This window comes from Bombus terrestris, chromosome 17 (assembly GCF_910591885.1).
Source record: "Bombus terrestris chromosome 17, iyBomTerr1.2, whole genome shotgun sequence".
NCBI lineage: Eukaryota > Metazoa > Arthropoda > Insecta > Hymenoptera > Apidae > Bombus > Bombus terrestris.
Window position 1 is genome coordinate 2,430,115 of NC_063285.1, and position 26,684 is coordinate 2,456,798.

The 26,684-nt window shown below is 40.2% G+C and overlaps 1 protein-coding gene across 2 annotated transcripts in view; it reads left to right on the forward strand.

Annotated features, from left to right (window-relative positions):
• The window catches only part of LOC125386613 (dynein beta chain, ciliary-like), a 133,631-nt gene that overhangs the window by 5,054 nt on the left and 101,893 nt on the right, over window positions 1-26,684 (forward strand). The window contains exon 4 of one of the 2 annotated variants that reach the window (XM_048413589.1): window positions 4,456-5,678. The exons of the other annotated variant lie outside the window; for it this stretch is intronic. The gene's annotated coding sequence lies outside the window, so the exon portion shown is untranslated. Of the gene's footprint in view, window positions 1-4,455; window positions 5,679-26,684 lie in introns of those variants that run through there. 2 annotated transcript variants of the gene reach the window in all.

A 26,684-nucleotide genomic window follows, 5' to 3' on the forward strand; every position in this document is an offset into this window, starting at 1 on the left:
ACGAAACCCAGAAGGAAATCGACCAGCCGCATTGTCAAAGGTGTCTTGTTTCAAGTGCCATGAGGAGGGTCATATCGAGCCTAATTGCTCGTTATTGCGGAAGGAAAAAAGACAAGAGTAGCACACCGAAAGTAAACTATAATTCCAATAACGAGCGTCGAGTCGACTTTTGCGTAGCGAAAGCTTCAATTGGTAAATTAAGTCATCTGGGTGAGTCGTTTCCATTTTACTTCGATTCTGGAGCCGAGTGTTCGCTGACTAAAGAATTCGTAGCCTTGAAATTTTCCGGCAAAAGAATGACTGACATAGTAATAATGCGATGAATAGGAGATACTTCTATTAAATGTACATCACAAATTTTGTCCATTCTACGTATTAGTGGTTTTACATTGGAGATAATTTTTCATGTCCTTGCAGATAGTTATTTAAAGTATGATATAATGATTGGTCGTGAAATTTTAAGTCAAGGTTTTTACGTAAATATCACACAGAACAACATCGTTATTTGTAAAACAAAAACAATTAATGCATGTAACAAATTCGCTGAAAACGAGATCAATATTAATGAGGTCGACACTGATGTAATTGGTAATGATAAAAGCCGATTAATTTCTGTTCTCGAAAAATTCAAAGATTCACTCATTACGGGTTTCCCACGTGCTCGCGTAAATACAGGTCAGTTAGAAATACGGTTAATTGATCCTAACGTCATTGTACAGAGAAGTCCTTATAGACTTAGCGAGGGAGAACGAAGAATCGTACGTGAGAGAATAAACAAATTAATCGAAGCAAAAATTATAAGACCTAGTAATTCACCATTCGCGAGCTCTATGTTACTCGTGAAAAAGAAAGACGGTTCAGATAAACTATGTGTGGCTTTCCGGGAGCTAAATAAAAATACGATCGCGGATCGGTATTCCCTACCCCTTATTGCGGATCAAATCGCGAGATTGCAAAAGGCGAGGTACTTTATTAGCTTGGACATGGCCAATGGGTTTCATCAAATTCCCATTCATCCTGATTCGACGGAGTATACAGCGTTCGTTACCCCCGACGGACAATATGAATACATAACGATGCCGTTTGGACTGAAAAAAATGCATCGTCCGTTTTTCAGAGGGCCATTCTCAATGCCTTAGGCGACATCGCTTATTCATACGTTGTTGTTTATATGGATGACGTCCTAATTATTGCCGGCTCGATAGATCAAGTTTTAGAAAGATTGGACATCGTATTAAATGCCCTCGTAAACGCCGGATTTTCTTTTAACTTCGTTAAATGGTCTTTTCTAAAGACGTCGATACTCTATTTGGGATATGTAATTCATAACGTAGAAGTTCGTCCCAACCCGGGTAAAATACAAGCCTTGAGTTCTTTACCCGCACCAACGACCGTCACACAACTTAGGCAGTTCATAGGCTTAGCCTGTTATTTCAGAAAATTCATTCCTAAATTTTCACAGACAATGAAACCCCTGTATGCGCCCACTTCAGGTAGCAAAACCATAAATTGGACGGTTAAACACGAAAAGATAAGGCAAAAAGTAATTTCTATCCTGGCCGATGCGCCGGTATTAATCATATTTGGCCCTAATTATCCTATAGAATTACATACTGACGCTAGTTCGGATGGATATGGGGCTGTTTTAATGCAGAAAGTAAAAGATAGAAAACAGAGTAGTAGAGTACTATAGTAAAAGAACTAGTCCTGCGGAATCCAGGTACCATTCGTAGGAATTAGAGACGTTAGCAGTTGTAAACGCTGTTAAACATTTTCGTCACTATTTGCATGGACAAGAATTCCTTGTCGTTACTAATTGTAATTCTTTGAAGGCATCCGGTAATAAGGTGAGTCTAAATGACAGGGTTCACAGGTAGTGGGCTTACCTACAAACCTTTAGTTTTAACATTATATATCGAGAAGGTAAACGAATGGCTCACGTAAATTTCTTTTCGCGGAATCCCATAGATATTGATTATACCAAAATTAACAAAATTAAAGAGAAAGAAATTAATCTGGCTGAAATCTCGGAAGATTGGCTATTAGCGGAACAACGTGGTGATCCTCAAATTTCGGAAATCGTTATTAAATTGCAAAATGATGATCTCGCGAAAGATATCGCAAATACATACGAATTACGATCTGATACCCTTTATCGTAGAATACAAAGAAAAAGCACAACTCTCTGTTTGCCTATTGTCCCAAGAGATTTTAGATGGTCTGTTATTAATCATGTGCACCAGTCAATTATGTACTTAGGTTGGGATAAAACGCTTGAGAAGCTGTACGAGTATTACTGGTTCGAAGGAATGGCGAAATATGTTCGTAAATTCGTAGAGAACTGTCATGCTTGTCAAGTTTCGAAAGCTAGTTCAGGTAAAATACAAGCTGAATTACATCCTATACCTAAGACCAGCGTACCTTGGCGTACAGTTCACATGGGCATAACGGGCAAGCTAAGCGCTAAAAGTGACTCGAAGGAATATATCATTGTTTTGGTCGATGCTTTCACTAAATTTGTATACCTGCATCATAGATAGATTTTACCTGCGTAAAATAGATTCCCTTAATACAATTAAGGCGCTTAAGTCTATATTAAGCTTAAGCGCTATATTTTTATTCGGGAGTCCTAGCCGGATAATAGCGCATCAAGGAAGACGTTTTACCGGTAAAGAATTCCAAGATTTCTGTCAAAATCAACAAATTAAGCTCCACTTAATAGCAACCGGTGCTAGTAGAGCCAATGGGCAGGTAGAACGCATTATGGGTACGTTGAAAAATATGTTTACAACGGTAGAATCGCCCGGGTAGTCATGGCAAGACACGATTGGCGAAATACAATTGGCTTTGAATTGCACCATCAATCGTGTGACTGGATCGAGTTCGTTGGAATTGCTAATCGATAGAACAGCAATACTCTACGATTTATCACTGTCTGACAATGTTGAAGAAAGAGAAATAAATATCTCCGATGTAAGACAGCAGGCCGTACAGAACATAGAGATTAACGCCCAATACGATAAAAAAAGATTCGACAAAACGAAAGCTAAAGTGGTTAAGTTTAATCTTGGTGATTTTGTTTTACGCAAAAATGAGGAGAGAAACCAAACCAAATTAAATCCAAAATTCAGGGGTCCATTTGTAATAGCAGAGATTTTGGAAGGAGATAGATATGTTTTAAAAACATTGGATGGTAAACGAACATACAAATACAGTCATGATAGGTTGAGAAAAATGTCAGATAGTTGCATTCCTGCTGAGTTAGATGTCTGTAGTGATGACGATGGCAGTGACAATGACAATATGAATACACCGATCCCAGGGGATCATTAGCACTATGAACACAATACTATCATTCAGTATTTCCACACACAAGCCTAGTGCGATGATGTACTAGCACACAAGCCTAGTACGACAGTGTACTAGCATTCAGTATCTCCACACACACGTCTACTGCGACAATGCACTGACATTCAGTGTCTTCACACACACCCAGTATGGTAATATGACCCAACAAACTGAGATTCATCCATATACGAAATCGAAAATGATCTGTCATGTCATTACGGTTTGACTGGTAATTCACAGAATGCAACTAGCACTTTGAATACTAATCATAATGTTACTGATTGTTGTTTTTCGTTTTTTTGCTATTGGACATTCGATCAGAGTTTTTGTTGCTACACTGGACCCTTGGCTTGTTAGGACATTTGGTTAAATTGTAAATAATGTCCTAGCAACCGCGGCTGGAATTTTGTTGATATCCCCGGGCAATATGCAACGAACAAACGCTATCGTAAGGAGAGGAAAATTCCCATCGATCTATTATTCTTGCGATCGTCTTTGAGAGTTGAACACGTCGTCTTTACGTGCATTATTATACCGAGCGTTACAGAAAACGTTACTTTGAGTTACCCCGTTGACCGTGGATTCGTTATTGAATCTAAGAACATTGTCACTAACATCTCGAGTGTTTAATCAGCACGGTTATTTGTCAAACTTTGTAAAAATCAATATTCATACCAGTAAATATAATCTCTACTGTACAACAACGATGGCCAGTCCGAATGAAGATTCGTTACACGCCCATGAATCGAACGTTAACCCGACATATATATAATTTATGTATGTATAATGTATGTGTATTGTATACATATATATGTATACTATAATATATGTATATATAAAATTTATGTATAACGTTCAGAGATAAGTAATTATTAATATAATTAGATGTAGTAACTTAATGGGTCTAGAGGTAGGACAAGTAAAGACGCTTTATTTGTTAACAAGTTGGTATAGTTTGTGTATTTAATAACGATGAATATAATAATAAAGAGTGACAGATTATTCAGTGATAAACAATGTCAACGTGTTCGTTCGGCTTAGCGGCTTTATACATCCGACCTCTCGACGTGTGCTCTTAAAATCTTCAATAAGGACTATCCTTCTTAGATCATTTCTTGGTCTTCTCCGGGAGACGACCCCCACTACGCTCGGATCACGCCAGCGTTTGCGCCTATGATCACATATGCCGCATTCTTTTGAAACAGGCAGCCGAAATCAACGTTTCTGGAAGTCGCTGCTTGGATGCGCTCGTCGATACACTGTATGTCCCTCGTCCGGAAGACAAGGCGATCCGCCTGCGACATTGTATGACCGCGAGCGACGGCCAGAAACACGACCTATGCTAAAACCTCGCAGCATAACAGAACGTACATCTCCCTCTTTTCGATACTATATAAATATGATATTAGCAATGATTTTCGGCAATTTTTTCAAACAACACTTTCCGTAGAATAATTTTCTGATTAGTACAATGTGATTTATTCTCATTCAAAATATGTTTAAACAAATTTATATAATTATAATAAGCTTATAAGTTATATACTAAATTTACACATATATGTATGTTCAAAAAACCATTTTCTTTAGTGTCCTATCCATTCAACTTCGATGATCTAGCAATCAGCGTATCTGTATTATTTAATTAGCTGGAAAATAGTATCAAAGTACCTTGGGAGGATCTTCGTTACTTATTTGGAGAAATAATGTATGGAGGCCACATAACAGATGATTGGGATAGAAGACTATGCAAGACATATTTAGTAGAATATTTGAAAACGAAATTAGTTGAAGGTATATATGGTAATTCACAATTATATTTCCAACATATTCGGTATATTAAATCTTTTTAAATACAATTTTTTCTATAAAATTTTAAGTTTGTACATTCTTTATTGGTCTCTTCTTACAATAATCAAAACTTTTTAATAGTGAAACAAAATATGATTTATATCAATGTATTTGCTTTAGGGATGCATATAATTCTTTACTATTTAATGATTACTATTCGTTTTCTTTTTTTATTTTGTATATATTTGAGGTGTTGGTAGTACGTGTAGAGTGCCAAAGAAATACTCGGCGTTTTGTTTAACGGTATATTTATTCTCGCTTAACGGCTTTGTTACAAGTTTCGACTCGCGACTTGAGCGAACGACAATTTGTTCACGTTTCTCGATTTCGACTGCTCAACCACGCTTCTCGGTCACTACTCATCTCTCAATCCATTTCGTTTCTTTTTGTCACCTCTCAATATCGATGGCTCATCAGGCCTGTCGACACTTACGCTTCGTCGCGATCTTGCTTATGTTTTGTCGGTCTCTCGTAAACAGTCTGTTGTCACGTAAAATAAAAAAAGGAAATCTCAGATGAAAAGAAAAATAAAATGTGAAAAAAATAAAAAGAAAATTTATTTTTGAACACTTAGTTTACACTAATTACGATTTGGTTCTGAGCTCCAGCCGTGACTTTCCAAGAGTGAAGCTCTTACAATTTGACTTTCGATGGGATCTGTTTCTTTTTTCCTTGTTACCCGTCAATATCCCCACTATCCACGCGTTTGTTAGGTGTCCGCGACCGTTGTCACGCACGCCTTCTTCTAGAACGATCGGCGGAAGGACCGTTGGGATATCGATGGCTCATTAGGCACTTCGGCGATATACATTTCCGCCGAATGCCGCCACATCTTTATCTCCATCATCAGTCCATCGAATTTGAAGGATGCCGGTCGTGACATATCCCCCTGGTTAGATCGTAATAGAATGGAATTATTGGTTTTTTAAGATCGTAATAGAATGGAATCATTTTTAAATGTAAATCAAAGGATATGTTTACACCCTTTTTTTTCGTCCGATCTTGATATGGTTATTTCCACACAATAGATCACATATTTTGTCTGATCGCGCTATCGAGGGTTTTTGAAGGATTTGCGAGGAAGTGTATTTGCAACAAAGTACTGAGATCGCTATGAGTTGATTTTCTGCATGTAATGGTACAAAGTTATTTTGTTAATCTTAAATATAGTAACTGCACAATATTTGATAGTGTTCGAGAAGCTAATGATTTCAGCGGTGCAATTGTCACGTAAAATAAAAAACAGGGGGCTCGAACGAAAAGAAAAAATTAAGGTAACAAAAAAAAAACAAGAGAATTTATTTCTTGTATTCTGAATTTACACTGACTGCGACTTTGTTCTGAGCTCCAGCCGTGACTTTCCAAGACTGAAGCTCTTACAATTTGACTTTTGGTGGCATCTGTTTCTTCTTTGTTTGTCATCCCTCAATATCCCCACTACCCTGTAGGCGTACGTGACCGTTGTCACACTTCTAGGACATTCGGCGGAAGGACCGTTAGGATACAGATGACTCATTAGGCACTTCGGCGATATACATTGTCGCCAAGCCCGCCACATCTCTATCTCCATCATCGGTCCATCGGATTTGAAGTATGCCGGTCGTGACATACCCCCCAGTTTAGATTGATCTTGGTCCTCTAAGATCGTAATAGAATTGGTTGGATTTGTTTATAAATCGTAATTCCTATCCTGTGAATTTAAGACAACTAACCAAGGGTATTGTTACTAGTGCTAGGGTCAGCATTATCCTGGAAAAAGTACGTTTTCAATCGGTTACCATGTATCTTTTTCTTAATATTGTCGATAGATATAATGTAGTAAGGAGTTTTCACATCATTGATTCTATAGGGTCCTAACCATTCAATGTCCAACTTATCTCTTTTATGGTCATTGTGAATTAAAACAAAGTCTCCTTTCCTAAACACGGTCTGAGTTTTAACAATCTTTCTTTCCTGGTCTCGCTTGTAGCGTTGCTTATTTTGAATAAGTGTTTTGTGAGCTGTTTCCCAATATTTATTTAACTGTTTTTGCCAAAGTGAGTACATATCGTCATAGGTAAATGTGGGGAATTTGGATATTGCGGAAGGTAAGTTCGCTTTTCGCCCAAAAGTCAATTCGAAGGGGGAGAATCCTGTTCCTTCATGTTTTGCAGTGTTGTATCCTAAACAAATGAAATTAAGTACTTCGTCCCATTCTTTGTCATTGTCGTGTAACGTAGTACGAATTAAATCTTTAACCGAGGCATGTGTTCTTTCGAGGGATCCGTTACTCTGTGGGTGAAATGAAGTTGTTTTGACGTGTTTAATTTTAAAGGCCTCTTCGAATTTCGTCATTAAATCGCTAACAAAATTTTGTCCTTGGTCTGTCAGAATCGTCTTTGGTGCCGAAAATATGTAAATATAGTGCTCAATGAGTGCGTTAATTATAGATTCAGTTCGTTGCGTTTTAAGGGGAACAAGGATCAGATATTTCGTAAGTTCGTCGTGAATTGAAAGTATATATTGATTTCCGCGTTTGGTTTTCGTCATCGGTCCTATGATGTCCATAGCGATTTTGTCGTTAGGGTGAAGTGGTGTGTCTGAGATCTGTGGGGATTCTTTGGGTCTGATACGTGTTAGTTTCTCCTTTTGACATGTGTCGCATGTCTTCACAAAGTTTTCTACTCTTTCAAAAAGGCCGGGGATTTTGAATTTATCCTTAATCCGTTGATACGTTTTCTGTATCCCTAAATGTCCTACGGTGTCGTTATGGTTTTCCTTTATTGCTTGTAGTATTTCGCTTTCGTCTAGTTTTAAGATGGGGTTGGGCGCATAAGTAATTTCCTTGTATGTGTCGTTAAAGTATATTAGCATGAGTTTAATCTGTGTTTTCTCTAATTCAGTGAAATCGTTATTTCCTATGCCGATTTTTGTTGTATTTTTAAGAATTTTGTAAAGTTTTCTGATCCAAAGTGTCTCGTCGTATTCTCCTAAATCTTTTCGAGTTAATTGGTAAAATGTTTGATCATTCGGTTTAATTTCTAAGAGTTTCGGGTTCTCGTTGTTGTTCTTCCATTCGTTGAATGAATTAGTGTGGTCAATTAATAGGTCGAGATTAACTATTTCGTTGCGAGTTACCGCGTGAACCCTAGATAAGGCGTCTGCAGCTGTATTATCTTTACCCTTTGTGTATTCGATTTCATAGTTGTATTCTTCGAGTCTAAGTCTCCAACGAATCAGTCGACTAGAGGGGTCTTTGCAATTGTGTAGCCACTTAAGGGCTTGGTGGTCGGTTCGAATAATGAAGCGTCGTCCTAACAAGTATTGCCTAAGTCTTTTCACGGCCCATACGATGGCCAACAGTTCCTTTTCTGTCGTGGTATAGTTTTGTTCGGGTGGGTTTAGTGTCCTTGAAATGTAACAGCAAGGATGACCGTCTTGTGACAGTATTGCTCCTAGTCCTTCGTTACTTGCGTCGGTGGTTAGGGTAAAGGTTTTGTTAAAGTCCGGATAAGCTAGTATTGGGGAATTACAGAGTTTGTCCTTTAAAGTATCAAAGCTAGTCTGGTGTTTGTCAGTCCAATGGAATGGTGTGTCCTTTTTTGTTAAGTCTGTAAGGCTTTTCGCGATTTTAGAAAAATTCCGAATAAATTTGCGGTAATAACCTGCTAAACCTAAGAATGATTTAACGTCCGTGGCATTGCGGGGTAATCGAAAGTTTTTTACAGCGTCTAATTTCTTGGAGTTTGGTTTAACTCCTTCGGCTGAAACTACGTGGCCTAAGTATTCTAGTTCCGGTTTTACGAATTCGCACTTATCCGGTTGCAATTTAAGTCCTAATTCTCTGAGTCTCTGAAATACTATCGCGAGGTTTTCATTATGGTCTTGAATCGTTTTTCCGAATATCACTATGTCGTCCAAATAAACAAGGCAATATTTTCCTACAAGTCCAGTTAAGGCTCTGTCCATTAATCTTTGAAAAGTAGCGGGTGCGTTTTTAAGACCGAATGGCATTCGATCGAACTGAAAGTGGTCTTGCGGTGTCGAAAAAGCGGTATATTTTTTGGATTTCTCGTTCATTGGAATTTGATGAAATCCTGAGGATAAATCAAGCGCCGAAAAGAATTTCGCGTTTCCTAGTTGTGTCAAAATGTCGTCTATGTCAGGTAAAGGATAAGCGTCTTGTTCCGTGAGTTCATTTAGTTTCCTAAAATCAATGACTATCCTCCATTTCTGTTTTCCTGAGGCGTCTAATTTTTTCGGAACTACCCATACCGGAGAGTTATAAGGGGAATCTGATTCTTCTGTAATATTTTTCTTTAACATGTCTCCTATTTGTCGCGAAATTTCGTCTCGATGACATTCCGGTGGTCTATACGATCGTGTGTTAATGATTTTATCTTTGGTTAATGAAATTGTGTGCTGGGTTAAATTAGTACAGGGCAAAAGGTCGGTTTCTAAATTAAAGATGTCAACGTAGTGGAGAATAATCTTTTCTATGGATTCGCGGATTGGCTTTTCAATGTGATCTGTTCTTACTAGGCTTTTTAGTTTTGATACGTTGGAAACATCATGAGAATTTTGAATATTATTAGAAATTTCAATGTTTTGCTCACCAGTGTTGATAAAACATACTTTAGTCGGTTTGCCTTCCAGATAGATTGTTTGAACTCTGTTTTCTCCAGGAGTTAATTGTATTGGTTTCTGAAATAAAATGGTTTTGTCATTTAGTCGGATTCTGTCATTGGATATTGAATAGTTATACTTCTCTAAACATGGTAGCCCAATGATTCCGTCTTCGATGATTGGGAAGTTGTCCGGTACTATGTGAAAGATGTGGTCTTGTCCAAAAATTCGTTTCGTTACGTATTCGTTCGTTTCGTATTTGTCTCGTGCCATAGAAAATTTTTGTCTAGGCTCTATTTGTATCGCGTTGACAGTTTTGTTACGTTTCACTAGGTTTATCCCTGCTCCTGTGTCGACCAGAAATACTCGCTCTGTGGTTCGGGTTGACAAAGGTATTGTGAGTAATCTTCCTGTGGTGATGTTGACTCGTATGTTTCGCGCGGTTCGTCTATACTCTGGTTCGATGTTACTTCTCGTGTTTCGTCCCTTTCCTGGACTGCTTGAATTCTTGCGGGTGGTCGGTCGTACTGGCTCGGTTGTAGAAAATTTTGGCATTTGTTGGCCATGTGTCCCAGCTTTCCGCATTTGAAACACTTCATTTGCGCGCGTTCAGCGGGTGGCCTATTCTCTACTCGGTCAAATGTGGTAGGTTTCTGAGCTACTAGTGCGTTAGGCGATCTAGATAGTGTATTAGATCGTCTTACCTGCATTGATTGATTGTTGAGGCGATTACTAGCGGAAGGCAAGCGACTACTTGACCAATTGGCTTGCCGTTCTTCTCGTGAATAGCGTTCTAAGTCGGCTGCTTTCTTTTCAGCTTCTTCAAGATTCACGGGTTCAATGATTAATAATGTTCGGCCTATGTCGCACCTGAGTCCCTTTAGGTACACACAGACAATCTTCTTTGTAGTTTCTTCGATCATTAGCTTGCATAGAAATGGTTGTGGGTACTCGTTGGTTACTGCGTACAGTAAACGGTTGAGTATTCTTCTGAACCGAATATTAAAACTCTGCACTGATTCTTCTCGTCCCTGTCTCTACTCTTTTAATTGTTCCCGATATTCTTCCGAAGTCACTTGAGCTGCCACATTGTTCCTCAGTGCGTTGTACAGATCACTATAGCACTCAATGGGGATGTTGCGGATACTTTGAGCTGCTTTTTCTACTATTTTTTCTACCTTTATTGCTTTTAGCAATAAATCTTGCTCCATGCAACGGTCTTTCATACTGCTCACTTCTTTGATAAATTCTTCCACACCTACATCATCGTCTCCGTTGAACATTGGAATACAAGGTATTGCATCCTTAATTCGCAGAGTGGAAAGAGCGTGTGGAAAATAGCCTCTTTCTTCAACCTCGGGTTGTTCGGTGTCGATGTGCGCAGGTGGGATGCCTGGAATCGTTAACCCGGTCGGTTCGCGTGCCCTAACCGTACTCCCGATGCGATTAATCGCCGTCGATTCACTTTCGTTGCCTTCAGTAATGATGGAACCAGAATCATCGGTCGCAAGGGATCCGAACCCAGTCCATAGCTCTGCGACGGTTCTCCCAAGACTTCCGAATTCTGTTACCCAGTATCTATTTGTTTCGTCACTTTGCATAGACAAACGTAATATATCCTCTTGTAAACGGGCAATACTCTCTTCCTGTTTTTGAATGCTATCCAATATTGTTCGCAACGTTGGATCCGTTGAGGTAGAAGTTTGAGATTCGTTTGTCTTAGACATCTTCCTGCCTTCGGGCGAAGATGAGTCTTGGCTACTGAAGCTAGATTTTCTTTCACGGTAACGTACGAAGGAATCCAGTTTACCTTCCTTTGTCACTTCACTCGGTTCGTGATAGTTACTTCGTTGTTGCGGATGACCGTAGTCCCAAATAATTCTATCTTCCGTAGATGATGAATGTCTTTTGGTTTCCGAACAAACACTTTTCACTATCCTGGCAGTAATCGCCAAAAATGTCACGTAAAATAAAAAGCAGGAGACTTGGACGAAAAGAAAAAAATTAAGGTAACAAAAAAACAAGAGAATTTATTTCTTGTATTCTGAATTTACACTGACTGCGATTTTGTTCTGAGCTCCAGCCGTGACTTTCCAAGACTGAAGCTCTTACAATTTGACTTTTGGTGGCATCTGTTTCTTCTTTGTTTGTCATCCCTCAATATCCCCACTACCGTGTAGGCGTACGTGACCGTTGTCACGCTTCTAGGACATTCGGTGGAAGGACCGTTAGGATACAGATGACTCATTAGGCACTTCGGCGATATACATTGTCGCCAAGCCCGCCACATCTCTATCTCCATCATCGGTCCATCGGATTTGAAGTATGCCGGTCGTGACACACTCATCGTATGATATAATTCTACAATGATTTCTTTCATTACGATATATTTAAAAATATTTTATATAACATACAATTTGGAAATTAGGTTCCAAAAACACATGTGGCGGCACACGAGCACGGAACTTTCCAACGGCTTCGCGACACAAAGCGCTATATCTTAAAAGCGTAAGGCCGACGCGCCTAATGTGCCATCGATATTCCTATGGTTCTTCCGCCGAATGTTTGGAAGAATGCACGCGCGGCAACCGCCGCGGTACATCTAATAAACGCGTGTGTAGTAGGGATATCGTAGGGCAACTAAGAAAAGAATCCGTTCGGTTTCGAACAAAGACTCATTCTGCCTCCAGCCACGAAGTGCGAAAGGTTCAGTATCATAGCGACGCAAACACAAGCCGAGACACGCGATTATAAACTCTCGATGGTTAATCGTTAAGTGTGAATCGTATGAATTGTTGACTCGTTGATTGTTATAAGTAATAAACTTTTTGTTGAACATCGGAGTATTCCTTCTGCACCTATCACGACATACCACCTCACACATATAAGAAACATTCGGTATTTGCACAAAAGTCGAAACTCAAGTGTTGCAGTTATAGGGAGGTAGAGACTGTTCTAAAAACTGAGATCTTCGATATGCTCAACGTAGAAGAGGATAACGCGAGTTTTCGTTTTCTTTTTCTCTTTTTTTTATTTATTATTTGTATTCACAATTTGTCCAATTTGGACATTTGGTAGAATTTTTTAACAGTTATATTAACAGTTATATTAACATGTAAACCATCCTCGGTTTCGCTAGGTCATATCATTTGTGAGGTTTGCTGGGTGCTTCCTTTTTAGCCTTCTATCCATGTTTATGGTTTTGAACGTTTCCGCTGCTAGCCGGTTTGGCTAAACGCGTTTTTTTTTTATTTATTAGAATATTTGCAATCAATTCTCGTAGAGAATTTTCAGTAACTTAATTTGGCGTGATACAATGGCATGGATTATAATAGTTTTATATTGTAATAGTTTTATATTGCTGGTTTCATATATTGGTTTACCGGGTTTGGGGATGAGAGTGATAAGTGAGATTTTCCACGCCTTAGGAAAGTGTTCAAGGCGGAGGATGGCGTTAAAGATTGATGCGATGAGTGCAATCCCTTTTATGGGAAGTTCCTTGATTGCTTTATTTCCTATTAGGTCGTGACCTGCTGCTTTCTTGGGGTTTAGGCGACTGATTGCTTCTATGATCTCTGCAGAAGTGAAGGGTTGAATAGGAGGGGACATTTGGAAGGGAGTGAGCAGGTATTCGGTGACGTCCGCTGCAGCTATGGAGGAATGGGGTTGGAATACTTCAGTCAAGTGTTTGGCAAATAGGTTGGCTTTTTCTATAGGGCTACGCGCCCATCCACCCTGCGGACGGCGGATTGGAGGTATTATTTGTGGGGGGCGCGTGAGTTTCCTGGAGGCTTTCCATAGTGAGTAGTTTGAGTCGGCTGTGGGGGACAGGCTGGTGAGATATTTGTGAAAACGGTCATTATTGTAGTTTTCTTTGGTTTTGGATAGTTTTCTAGTTGCGTTGTTTAGTTTGCGTTTGTCCTCCGGTGTTCTATGGGTCTGCCATATCCTTCCTAGTCTACGTTTTTCTGCTATTTTTTTTAATATGTACCGGGGGTATTCGTGATGGCTGATGGATGTTTTTGCCGGTGTGGAGACGAGGATAGCGTTTATTATGCTCGCGTTTAGGTATTCCGTGGCTGCTTCGATTTCTTCATTGGTTTTTAGTGAGGTTGAGGCTGAAGTTGTGTGGGTAAAGACTTCTCTAAAGAGCTGCCAGTTGGTATGTTGGTTATGAATGGAGCCATTAGGTGTATTATCTATGATAGTTGAACTGACTGTTACTATCACGGGGGAGTGATCAGAGGAGAGATCAGCCGAGGAATTGATTTGGACGTGTCTTGACGAGATATTTTTAGTTATGAGGAAATCAGGGAGATCGGGTATTTTGTTTGTGTCGGTGGGCCAGTATGTGGGTTCGTATGTGGTAAGGTAGTTGAGGTTGTTGGTTATTATGCTGTTGAGGAGGTTTTTGCCTCTTACTGTAATCAGTCTGCTACCCCATTGGGTGTGTTTAGCATTGTAGTCTCCTCCGGCTATGAATCTATTGCCCAGGGTGTCCAGGAAGTAGTCGAAGTCTTCTTTGGCGATGGAGTGTCTGGGAGGGCAGTATACAGCTGACGTGGTGATTGTACCATGACAGTCTTCTATTGCTACGTTTGTTGCTTGGAGGTAGTCTTTCTGGAATGGTTCGTAGTGCTTAATGTTTGATTTGATTATGATTCCGGTGCCGCCGTGGGCCTTTCCGCTGGAAGTTAATCGTATGTTTAATACCCTGACTTCTTACAAATTCTTTAACCTCTTTATTTTTGAATTCTTTCCCTCCATCACTATGAATTTCTTTGATCTTATCATTGAATTGATTTTCGACTTCTAGGCAAAAAGTTCTTAACTTTTCGATTACTTCTGACTTATGTCGTAAGAAGTAAATCTTTGCGAATTTGGAAAAATCATCTCTAAACGCAAGAAAATACAATTTCTTGCCTAATGACTCGACTTCCATAGGTCCACATACATCCGTATAAATAATTTCGCGAGGTTTAGTCGCACGCTTGATTTTCTCGTGAAAACTCGATCTATGATGTTTCCCGTATTGCGCAACCTTCACAGAAAAAGTTACTATCCTCTACAACTTTTATATTCGAATTCTTTAAAAAATCCTTAACGTGTCTGATGTTTCGATGACATGGCCGTTTGTGCCATAACTGCAGTGTGTCCGCGTTTGACTCCGCTCTATTGCTAAGATTACAAACTGACGGTATGATAACTCGCATATCGACCTTATATAAATTTCCGATAACAGAACCCCTTCCTATTATTTTCCGATTTTGTAAAAACATACAGTTTATCCCTTCCCTTAAAATACAGAAATCAATGCCTCTTCTTGTTCTTTTATATAGGTTGGGGTTGATAATCAAGCTGATCCACTCGGATTGGTTATCACACCTTTTATTTTCTCTCTTGTACAAAACACCAAATCACACAGCAAACGTCTAATCTCTCCCAATGCGTCTTAGCAATTAACACGTGGTCGACTCCTAAGACAAAAGAGCGTCGTGAGGAGTCGTACCAACATAACCCTAGTAACCTTTTAGTAACTAGCGGTCATACCAACTGAGCATTTCTCAACACTCCCCTTTGATCGCTAGTTTCCAAAAGCCCCATAGCTTTGATAAAATACTGGGTCTTAACTCTATTTAACCCTTTGGTAAGAATGTCGGCAACATTCTCAGAACTAGATATGTAGATATAATCCAGTATCCCTTTCGACACGCAGTTCTTAACATAAAAGTAACGCACTTGAACATGTTTAGAACTCTCGGCCACTACTTCATCCTTGGACCATGAGATCGCTCCAATGTTGTCACAAAAAATTTTGCATGGACGCGGACAATATGACGATTGACCTAACTCCCTTAATAATAAGGACATCCACACAGTCTCTCTAGCTGCCTCTTGCATCGCTACAAACTCTGCCTCGCATGTCGATTGAGATATGATTGGTTGTTTCTTCGACAACCAAGACACCGCCCCACCAGCAAGTATAAAAACATAACCGCTTCTAGACTTCCTATCTATTGCACAGCCTGCAAAGTCTGAATCACAAAACACCTTTAGAGGTTGCCCTGTCCTTTGGTATACTAACTTTAAGTCTTTAGTTTTCAACAGGTACCTAAAAACACGTTTCACTGCCTTCCAGTCAGACACCGTCGGATTCGCACATCTTTGGCTTAATTTTCATATTGCACACGCGACATCAGGACGGCTTACTGTAGCGATGTACATTATATGCCCCACAGCCTGTTCGTACAACTTATTGTCTATTGGTTCACTATCCACAATGTCTAGACCAGCCTCGCACTCCTTAGCTAGTGGTGTAGACACTCCAACCTCTTGAGTAATGTCAAACAGCTCCAACATTTGACTTATCTGCATGGATTGGTCGAACACCACGGTAGTGCTGTTTGGCTTACTCAAGTGGATGGATAGGAATTGAGTATCGCTTCCTAGCATCCTCACATCTAGTTTCTCCTTAATCCTAGTTTTGAACGTGTGAATCATAGCCTCCGTACCGAATACGAGGATATCATCCACATACACAGCCACAATGAGATCCTTGGATGTATTCACATACATGCATGGATCACTCACACATGGGTTCAGATTCATATCTCTCAAGATACAATTTATATACTTAAACCACACTCTCCCCGCTTGCTTCAAACCATATAAACTCTTTTTAAGCTTACACACATACTGAGTTCTATCCTTCCCCGGAACCTTGTAGAAATCAGGTTGCTCCATATATATGTCCTCGTCCAAAGGACTGTTTAGATACGCACACTCCACATCAATGTGTTCGTAACACCACTCATTCTCCGCACACAGAGCAAGCAATATCCTTAGTGTCCTACGCTTTACTATTGGGCTAAAGGTTTCGGAATAGTCTATCCAGGCCTTTGCCAGAATCCTTGGGCTACAAGTCTAGCTTTATGCCTATCTGGGTCTCTTTTCATGACTAGCACCCACCTACAATCTATCACATTTCTATCTAAAGGTCTCTTCACTATATCCCACACATCTTTGTTCGCTAGATTTTCTAACTCCTTCGCAATTGCATCTGTCCACTTTTGAGCATCTGGCCCCTTTAGAGCATCGTGCACATTCACTGACTCACATGAACCTTGCTTTCTACAAGCTGTCGCAACACAGGCACAACTATTGCACGTCTTTGGTTTGTGCAATCTCGCTGATCTCCTAGGTACGATTGGTGCACTCACAACTTCTTGCTGACTGTTTTCATTTGTTAGGCTATCCAGGAAGTAGTCACTGTGTCCCTCATCGTTTTCACCGTCGCTTTTAGTCCCTATATCGGTTGTATTACCTCCTCCTCGGAGTTCGATGTCTTCAACGTCCCATATCCATTCGGTGAATCTCCTTTTGATATTCCTTGCATCCACTTTCATACGCTTATAGGGGAATACGTTTTCCTCGAACTTGACATGACAAGAAATTATTACCTTTTTGGTCTTCGGTAGGTAGATTCTATATCCCTTGACCTGCCTGTCATAACCTACAAATATCACTTCATCCGCCCTGCTGTCGAATTTACCTTCACCTGGGCTTTTTAGGTACCAGACCCTGCATCCGAATACCCTTAGCCTATTGATCTCCCCTTGGATGTCGCATCCCTTACCTTTCCACAGTTCTAGTGGGATCTTATCTCCGATAGCAGTGGATGGGCATAAGTTCCTGATGTGGCATGCAGTGTTCACCGCTTCTCCCCACAGAGAGTCAGGGAGTCCTGATTGGATTAGTAGGCATCTAAACATCTCAACCAGTGTCCTGTTCGCCCGTTCTGAAACTCCATTTTGCGCAGGGTTCCTCGGAACGGTCTTTCTGTGCAAGATATCTCTCTCCTTTAAATAGTTCTCAAAGTCAACTCCTGTATACTCCCCTCCGTTATCTGTCTGAAGGGCACAGATTCTCGATTGATGTAGGGCTTCTACTTCCATCTAGTATTCCTTGAAGCACTTGAATACCTCGCTCTTCCTACTGATGATCCTAATGTACATGTACCTGGAGAAATCATCTATGAACGTTGCAAAATAATTACCTCCACCTAACGGTTTGCACTGGGCTCTGCCACTGACATCGCTGTGTACGATTTCTAGAGGACGTTGGCACATGTTGTGGGCTGTCTTCGGGAATGGCACCTTTGTCATCTTTCCTTTTACGCAGACTCCACATAGCTCGTCTTGTCTCTTGGACTCCTCCTTCACACTTTCTATGGGAATCTTTCTCATTGCATTTCCATGCAAGTGACCCAATGTCTCGTGCCACGACGTGGTACCCTTGTATGCCCTTGCCTCAATGACCTCAATGTCTCCTTCATCCTGGCTAGCTTTCTCCTGATCATGCTCCACGGAGAGGCCTGCCATGTGCTCCTCCGCAGGTATTGTCTCCAGATAGTATACGTCGTCTCCAACCTTTGAGTTGAATACGACATCTCCGTCATCGTGTGTTCCAATGGCTTCATCCCTAGTGCACACCGTGGTGACGCCCTTTTTTGCTAGTTGTCTAACCGAAATTAGATTTACGTCTAGCTCGGGCACCCATAGAGCGTTGGATAGGGATAGCATCCAGCCACCACAGGACTCCGCCATCCTTACGATGATTGTTCCCCTTCCCTTGACTTCCAGGTACCCCTTGCCGATTCTGATCTGTCCCGTCGCGGGCGTGAATTCTACGAATCGGTGTCTGTCCGGTGTCATGTGGTTTGAGGCGCCTGAGTCCAGGTAACTTATCATCCCCCTACTCATATGGCTGATCGAAGACAAAGCCAGAGTCGATATAAGTACCTTAGACCTTGGCCTTTCTTCCGATCCTCTATCCCTCCTTTTCTCCTTCTGGTTCCTTTCCTCCTTGTCTCCCTTTTGGTCTCGGCATTGATACGATATGTGACCCATTTTGCCACATATGTAGCACTTCTGATCATGTGCGTCCTTTGTCTTCGGCCTGGCGCCATCTTTGTGCTGCTTGGACTTCCCTTGTTTCCGGGTCGCCATTGCGCTGCCCCTTTCGGATGATCCTTCCGCCGCATCGAGTCTCCTCTCCTCGAGTAATAAATCAGATTTTACAACACTCGCGCTCAGATCCTTATCGATTCTCGATGTTCTGAGATAGGTTGAGTAATCTGGGTCCGCCACGAGGCCGGCTAAGAGAAAACACGCCCTAACGTGGTCTTCGATTTTTATACCTACGCTGGATAATTTGTCGCATAGATCTTGTATCCTCCCGCAATACTCGGACACGTCCATGCTAGGGGTCTTCTCCATTGTTCCTAGTTCTCGCATGCATAATACAATGTCCATCGCCGTGGATCTCCCGTGGATATTTTCTAATGCCTTCCAGCACTCCCTTGCTGTTTTCCGGGTCCTGATATCCCCAAGGTATTGGGGGCGTACATGCCGGAAAATATACGCACGTGCTTTGTTGTCCATCTTTATACATTCTGGCTTCATCATTTCCGCTGGCGTAAATCCTGGCTGTACGGCATCCCAGCAGCCCAGAAAAACCAACGAAGCTTCCGTCATTGTTCTCCAGTATTCGTAATTTCCTTTCCTCAAGATTGGGTTCATCTCCCTGTCCACATCGGCCATGCTTTCTTGGTCGGACATAGTGTGCTTTCTCCTCGGATAATTTCACACAAAAAATTCAAAACTCAAAAATATATATCTCTCCTGCCGCAGTTTACTGCTCTGGGGCCATAACCTGTTCTTTTATATAGGTTGGGGTTGATAATCAAGCTGATCCACTCGGATTGGTTATCACACCTTTTATTTTCTCTCTTGTACAAAACACCAAATCACACAGCAAACGTCTAATCTCTCCCAATGCGTCTTAGCAATTAACACGTGGTCGACTCCTAAGACAAAAGAGCGTCGTGAGTAGTAGTACCAACATAACCCTAGTAACCTTTTAGTAACTAGCGGTCATACCAACTGAGCATCTCTCAACACTTCTTGTGACGGATCTAATGGAAAATAGATTTCTTTTCATACCTGGTACATACAAGACATCGTTCATTGTACATGCTACCCATTTGCCGTCCACAAAAGTCTCTACCTTGATTTTTCCTTTGCCGTACGCATCCATGAACGGTACCATCGCCGATTTCTATCTTCACCGTGTTATCGAATTTTTCGAAGACGCTAAACCATTCTTGTCGTCCTGTCATGTGATTCGTAGCTCCTGAGTCGATTATCCAAGCATCATGGTTTGCCACTTGTATCGTTGAGGTGCTTCCTAATAGACCAATTCCGCTGTGATCTCGATTTTCATTTCTGGGTTCCTGGTTGTCTCTGCTGTTGTTTCCTTTCTTATTTTTGAAGCAATTTTTGCTGGTGTGGCCTTTCCTTTTGCATGTAAAACATCTAAAGCAATCCTTCTTTAGATGGCCAACTTTTCCACAGTTGAAACAGCTTGGTCCTTGTTTCTCGTATTCAGGTTTGCTTGACTGCTTCTGCTGTTCCCTTTTGTAATTGTTGCCTTTTGTTACCAGAGCCACCGATGTTTCCTGGTCGTCTTTTTTCCATGTGATTTCTTCCGCCATCAACCTGGTACTAAGCCTGTCTAAGGTCTTCTTTTCTTCTTCCACCGAATTCCACGCACTGTGAAAATGGTCAAATTTGTTCGGTAACACCGATAAAATGCGTGTTATCAGCATTTTCTCGCCAATTTCGCTCCCAAGAGCTTTCATCTTCGCCGCTATCAATTCCAACTTTGATAAGTTGTAAGATACATTTTCAGATTCTTCCTATTTAAAATTGAAGAAATGCTTCTGGACCATACTTAGATTCTCATCCGACTTCATGTCATATACTGTATTCAACTTTTTCCACATTTCATGTGCTGTTGTGCAACATAAAAGAAGATCCAACGGTTTCCTTCCTACTGAGGTCACAATTAATTTTCTCGCTAACCGATTAGCCTTAAAAAATTTCCTACGGGCGATTTCTTTCTCCGCATTGTTACCTGGATGACACAGATTCCCTTCACACATGTTGATCAGGTCATCTTCCTCCAAAAGTGTATGCATGACAAAACGCCACTGGAGTCAGTTTTCTCCGCCACGTAACATCTTCGCACTTGCTGATTCCATTTTAGCACTATCATTTACTTTACTAAGCACAATACTTTGACAATTTATTCACTTCGCGTTACTATCTTACACTTTACAGCCCTGGGCCCATAACCTGTTGAGGTTATTCGGTATATAAAGAGAGAAAAACGCGTGGATAAAGTGTAAGATACAAAATATATATTTGATTTAATAGTGAAATACAGAAATACAATTTGAGCTGGTCCAGATCCGCACGCTAGCAGTGTTACTTTATAACTGTAAACCCCGAAGCCAACGTCGCCTGTCTACTGTTTATGGTCTGCCTCCCTGCTATTCTTTTGTCTATGTACTGTCGATGGCTTCAGCGCTTGAGAAAACTAAAAAGACCAGATGTGGAGTTTTCCTAGAAGCGGTGACCACTTCAACAAGATAGAACCGCGGCGTACTTAAAAAATAGAACCATTTCGAAAATGTATGAAAGTAAAACACCAGTCGAAATATTGTTAAGAAGGAAACCGAATATAAATAATTTAGGATTGTACGGAAGTAGAGTTTTCGTAAGAATACCTGAAATTAAAAGAAATTCGAAGTGGGACAAAAAGGCAGATATTGGAATACTTGTAGGTTATGAAAACGTTAGATATGGAATCTTAGTTAATAATAAAATTATAATTGCAAGACACGTAGAATTCATAGGTGAAAATGAAAGTTTAGTAGGATTTCAAGGAAAGGATAAATCAGATAATGAAACGGAAGGGGATTTTGACGAATATTCGGATATAAACGAAATTCATGAATGTGAAACAAGTAACAAAAAGGTCGCGCAGGTTGTAATAAAAAAGGAGAGAAACTTAAATAACAAATCAGAAGAAAAACTTGAGGACATAGAAAATAATTTGAGAAGGTCAGGACGGGAAACAAAGAAACCTCAAAGATATGGCCAAACGAGCTCATATTTCATTTATGTGAATGTAGTTAGCGCAGACAGTCCTCAAACCTATGAAGAAGCTTTATGTGGAGATGATAGCAGATCATGGAAGGAAGCAATGGATCGAGAAATAAATAGTTTAGTCAAAAATAAAACCTGGCAATTAGTAGAGAAACCAAAAGAGAAAAAGGTATTAGATTTGAAATGGGTATATACGAATAAATCCGATAATAGTAAGAAAGCGCGACTAGTTGTTCGAGGCTTCCAACAAAAGGAAATACTGGAAGATTTATGCTCTCCAGTAGCAAAAATGCAAACGCTGAAGTTATTACTATCTTATTGTTGTCAATGTGGTTTGATGATTATGCAAATGGATGTAGAAACAGCATTCCTAAACGGAACTATAAAATCGGAAGTATTTGTAAAACAACCTATGGGTTACAACGATAAAAACGGGAAAGTATGTAAACTATCAAAGGCGTTATATGGATTGTGTGAAAGTTCAAGAGTTTGGTATGAATGTTTCGACGAGTATATAAAAAAATTAGGTTTTCAAAGAAGTGAGAATAATTATTGTCTGTATATGAAGTATGAGAACGATGATGTTATATACTTAATTCTATTCGTAGATGATTTATTAATATGTGGAAAAAACAAAAGAAAAATCGATGAAATTACCCCCACGCGCCAACGACGCCAATAAGGCGAAAACACGCAAAATTGAATCACCAAACACAAACTCAAACCAACAGCAAACAACACAAATCAACACCCACAATAGGTTCGCAATACTAGATTCCGCAAACGACGCCATGGAAATCGCAGGCCCGCCACCAAACCAACAAGCACAGAGAAGCCCCCCTCCCCCGCCAATATTTGTCAATGATGTCATCGACATCCAGACAATGATCAAGTCCTTAGAGAGAGATATCTCCAAGGAGGACTACAACCTGAAGATTACCAACAACCAAGTCAAAATCCTGCCGACAAATCCAGAAGCCTACAGGAAACTCACCAAAACACTTAGGGCCCTGAACGCCAATTTCCACACCTACCAACTCAAAGAAGAAAGACCTTTTCGGGTGGTGCTACGAAACATCCACCACTCCGCAGACATCGACGACCTAAAAACCGAACTATCTAAACTCGGCCACGAAGTCATCAATGTCAGCAACATAAGGCATAGAGTCACGAAAGACCCGTTATCCCTATTCTTTATTGACCTAAAACAGAAACCCAACAACAAGGAAATATACAACACCAGTCGCCTAATGAACGCCATCGTAAAATTCGAACCACCGCAAATCAAAAAGGAGATAGTGCAATGCAAAAGGTGCCAAAGATACGGGCACACGCAGAAAACTGACTCCAGTGGCGTTTTGTCATGCATACACTTTTGGAGGAAGATGACCTGATCAACATGTGTGAAGGGAATCTGTGTCATCCAGGTAACAATGCGGAGAAAGAAATCGCCCGTAGGAAATTTTTTAAGGCTAATCGGTTAGCGAGAAAATTAATTGTGACCTCAGTAGGAAGGAAACCGTTGGATCTTCTTTTATGTTGCACAACAGCACATGAAATGTGGAAAAAGCTGAATACAGTATATGACATGAAGTCGGATGAGAATCTAAGTATGGTCCAGAAGCATTTCTTCAATTTTAAATAGGAAGAATCTGAAAATGTATCTTACAACTTATCAAAGTTGGAATTGATAGCGGCGAAGATGAAAGCTCTTGGGAGCGAAATTGGCGAGAAAATGCTGATAACACGCATTTTATCGGTGTTACCGAACAAATTTGACCATTTTCACAGTGCGTGGGATTCGGTGGAAGAAGAAAAGAAGACCTTAGACAGGCTTAGTACCAGGTTGATGGCGGAAGAAATCACATGGAAGAAAGACGACCAGGAAACATCGGTGGCTCTGGTAACAAAAGGCAACAATTACAAAAGGGAACAGCAGAAGCAGTCAAGCAAACCTGAATACGAGAAACAAGGACCAAGCTGTTTCAACTGTGGAAAAGGTGGCCATCTAAAGAAGGATTGTTTTAGATGCTTTACATGCAAATGGAAAAGGAAATAATAACAAAAATTGGTTTAAAAATAAGAAAGGAAACAACAGTAGAGACAACTAGGAACCCAGAAATGAAAATCGAGATCACAGCGGAATTGGTCTATTAGGAAGCACCTCAACGATACAAGTGGCAAACCATGATGCTTGGATAATCGACTCAGGAGCTACGAATCACATGACAGGACGACAAGAATGGTTTAGCGTCTTCGAAAAATTCGATAACACGGTGAAGATAGAAATCGGCGATGGTACCGTTCATGGATGCGTACGGCAAAGGAAAAATCAAGGTAGAGACTTTTGTGGACGGCAAATGGGTAGCATGTACAATGAACGATGTCTTGTATGTACCAGGTATGAAAAGAAATCTATTTTCCATTAGATCCGTCACAAGAAGAGGCATAGATTTCTGTATCTTAAGGGAAGGGATAAACTGTATGTTTTTACAGAATCAGAAAATAATAGCAAGGGGTTCTGTTATCGGAAATTTATATAAGGTCGATATGCGAGTTATCATACCGTCAGTTTGTAATCTTAGCAATAGAGCGGAGTCAAACGCGGACACACTGCAGTTATGGCACGAACGGCTATGTCATCGAAACATCAGACACGTTAAGGATTTTTTAAAGAATTCGAATATAAAAGTTGTAGAGGATAGTAACTTTTTCTGTGAAGGTTGCGCGTACGGGAAACATCATAGATCGAGTTTTCACGAGAAAATCAAGCGTGCGACTAAACCTCGCGAAATTATTTATACGGATGTATGTGGACCTATGGAAGTCGAGTCATTAGGCAAGAAATTGTATTTTCTTGCGTTTAAAGATGATTTTTCTAAATTCACAAAGATTTACTTCTTACGACATAAGTCAGAAGTAATCGAAAAGTTAAGAACTTTTTGCCTAGAAGTCGAAAAACAATTCAATGATAAGATCAAGGAAATTCATAGTGCTGGAGGGAAAGAATTCAAAAATAAAGAGGTTAAAGAATTTTTAAGAAGTCAGGGAATTAAACATACGATTAACGTCCCATACACTCCTGAACAGAATGGCGTCGCAGAAAGAGGAAATAGAACAATAGTAGAAGCAGGACGTTCGATGTTATATTCGAAATCTAATCTACCGCTGTTTTTATGGGCCGAAGCCATGAACACTGCAGTGCATGTCATAAATAAGACCGGGCCGACAAGACAAGACAAGAAAACACCATATGAACTGTGGTACGGGAAACCGCCAGATATAGAAAAGTTTAGGGTTTTTGGTACTGAGTGCTTTGCACACATACCTGCGGAAAAGAGAAGAAAATTGGACAAAAAGGCTAACAAAGGATATTTGGTAGGCTATCTAGATGACGGACGAGGCTATCGAGTGTACGTGCCGACCGTAAGAAATGTAATATTGAGCCGTGACGTAATATTTAAGCCCGAACTAGAAACTGGAAAATGTGTTAATTTAAGTTTACCGAAAATTGTGGAACGCGAAGATGTGTATGGACAGAGCGATAGAGCATGTAAGTACGAAAGTGCAAAGAGTGAACCTGAAAAACAACCTTTTATAACTAGCGAGAATGTGAGACAATTGAGAGATAGAGGTAAGATCAAACGAACCGATTTTTGTGGTAGCCCAGTAACGTACGTAGCGGAAAAATTACCGGTGGATTTTAACGAAGCGATGAGATCTGAAAAGAAAGAGTTATGGGAAACGGTTATGAATGATGAAATGAAATCGCACTATGAAAATAATACGTGGATTCTTGTAGAAAAACCAAAAGATCAAAAGCTACTTAGTAATAGGTGGGTTTTAACGGTAAAGCTAAATCCGGACAATTAGGAACGATACAGAGCGCGACTTGTAATAAAACGGTATTCACAGAAAGAAGGCATAGATTATAAGGAAACCTATAGTCCCGTTGCTCGGTTTGACACAATTAGATTAATGCTCGGTATTGCTGCCAAAAATAATTTACACTTTGAACAGTTTGACATTAAAACCGCATTTTTATATGGAAGTCTGAAAGAAGACATCTATATGAAACAACCTAAAGGTTATGATGATGGTTACGAATCGCGTTTATAAATTACTAAAAAGTCTATATGGCTTAAAGCAGTCTCCAAGATGTTGTAAAATTCTATCAGAGTAACGCAGATCCTTGTTTTTATATTTATACAGAAGATGACAAATTAATGCTGATGACTATATACGTAGACAATGGATTGGTAGCAGCTTCAGACAAATCTCTAATCGATAAATTTTTCAGTGATTTAAATAAAGAATTCAAAATTATGAGTTCGAAAGAAGTAAAGAGTTTTCTTGGACTTGAAATTAATAGATTACAAAATGGTTCAATATTCATTCATCAGAGCAGGTATATCGAAAGAATGTTAGAAAAATTTAATATGAATGGGGCAAACAGTGTTTCTACACTTATCGAGACTAATTGGAGCGAAAGTAATATAGACAATAATGAGTGTAATGCACCATACAGAGAAGCCGTAGGAAACTTAATGTTTTTACAAACCGTAAGTAGGCCAGATATCAGTTTTGCAATAAATATAGCGTCGAGACATTTAGAGAATCCAAACGAGTATCAGTGGAAATTAGTCAAACGAATTTTGCGCTAGATAAAAGGGACCGCAGACATGGGATTCTTATATACAAAGCAGGCGGTCTGGAAACCTTTAGCGATGCTGACTATGCAGGCGACAAAGAAACAAGAAAGTCGACATCGGGCGTTGTATGTAAGTATGCGAATGCGGCCATTACATGGCAATGTGAGCGAAAACAATGTGTAGCTCTATTCACAACAGAAGCTGAGTATGTCAGTGC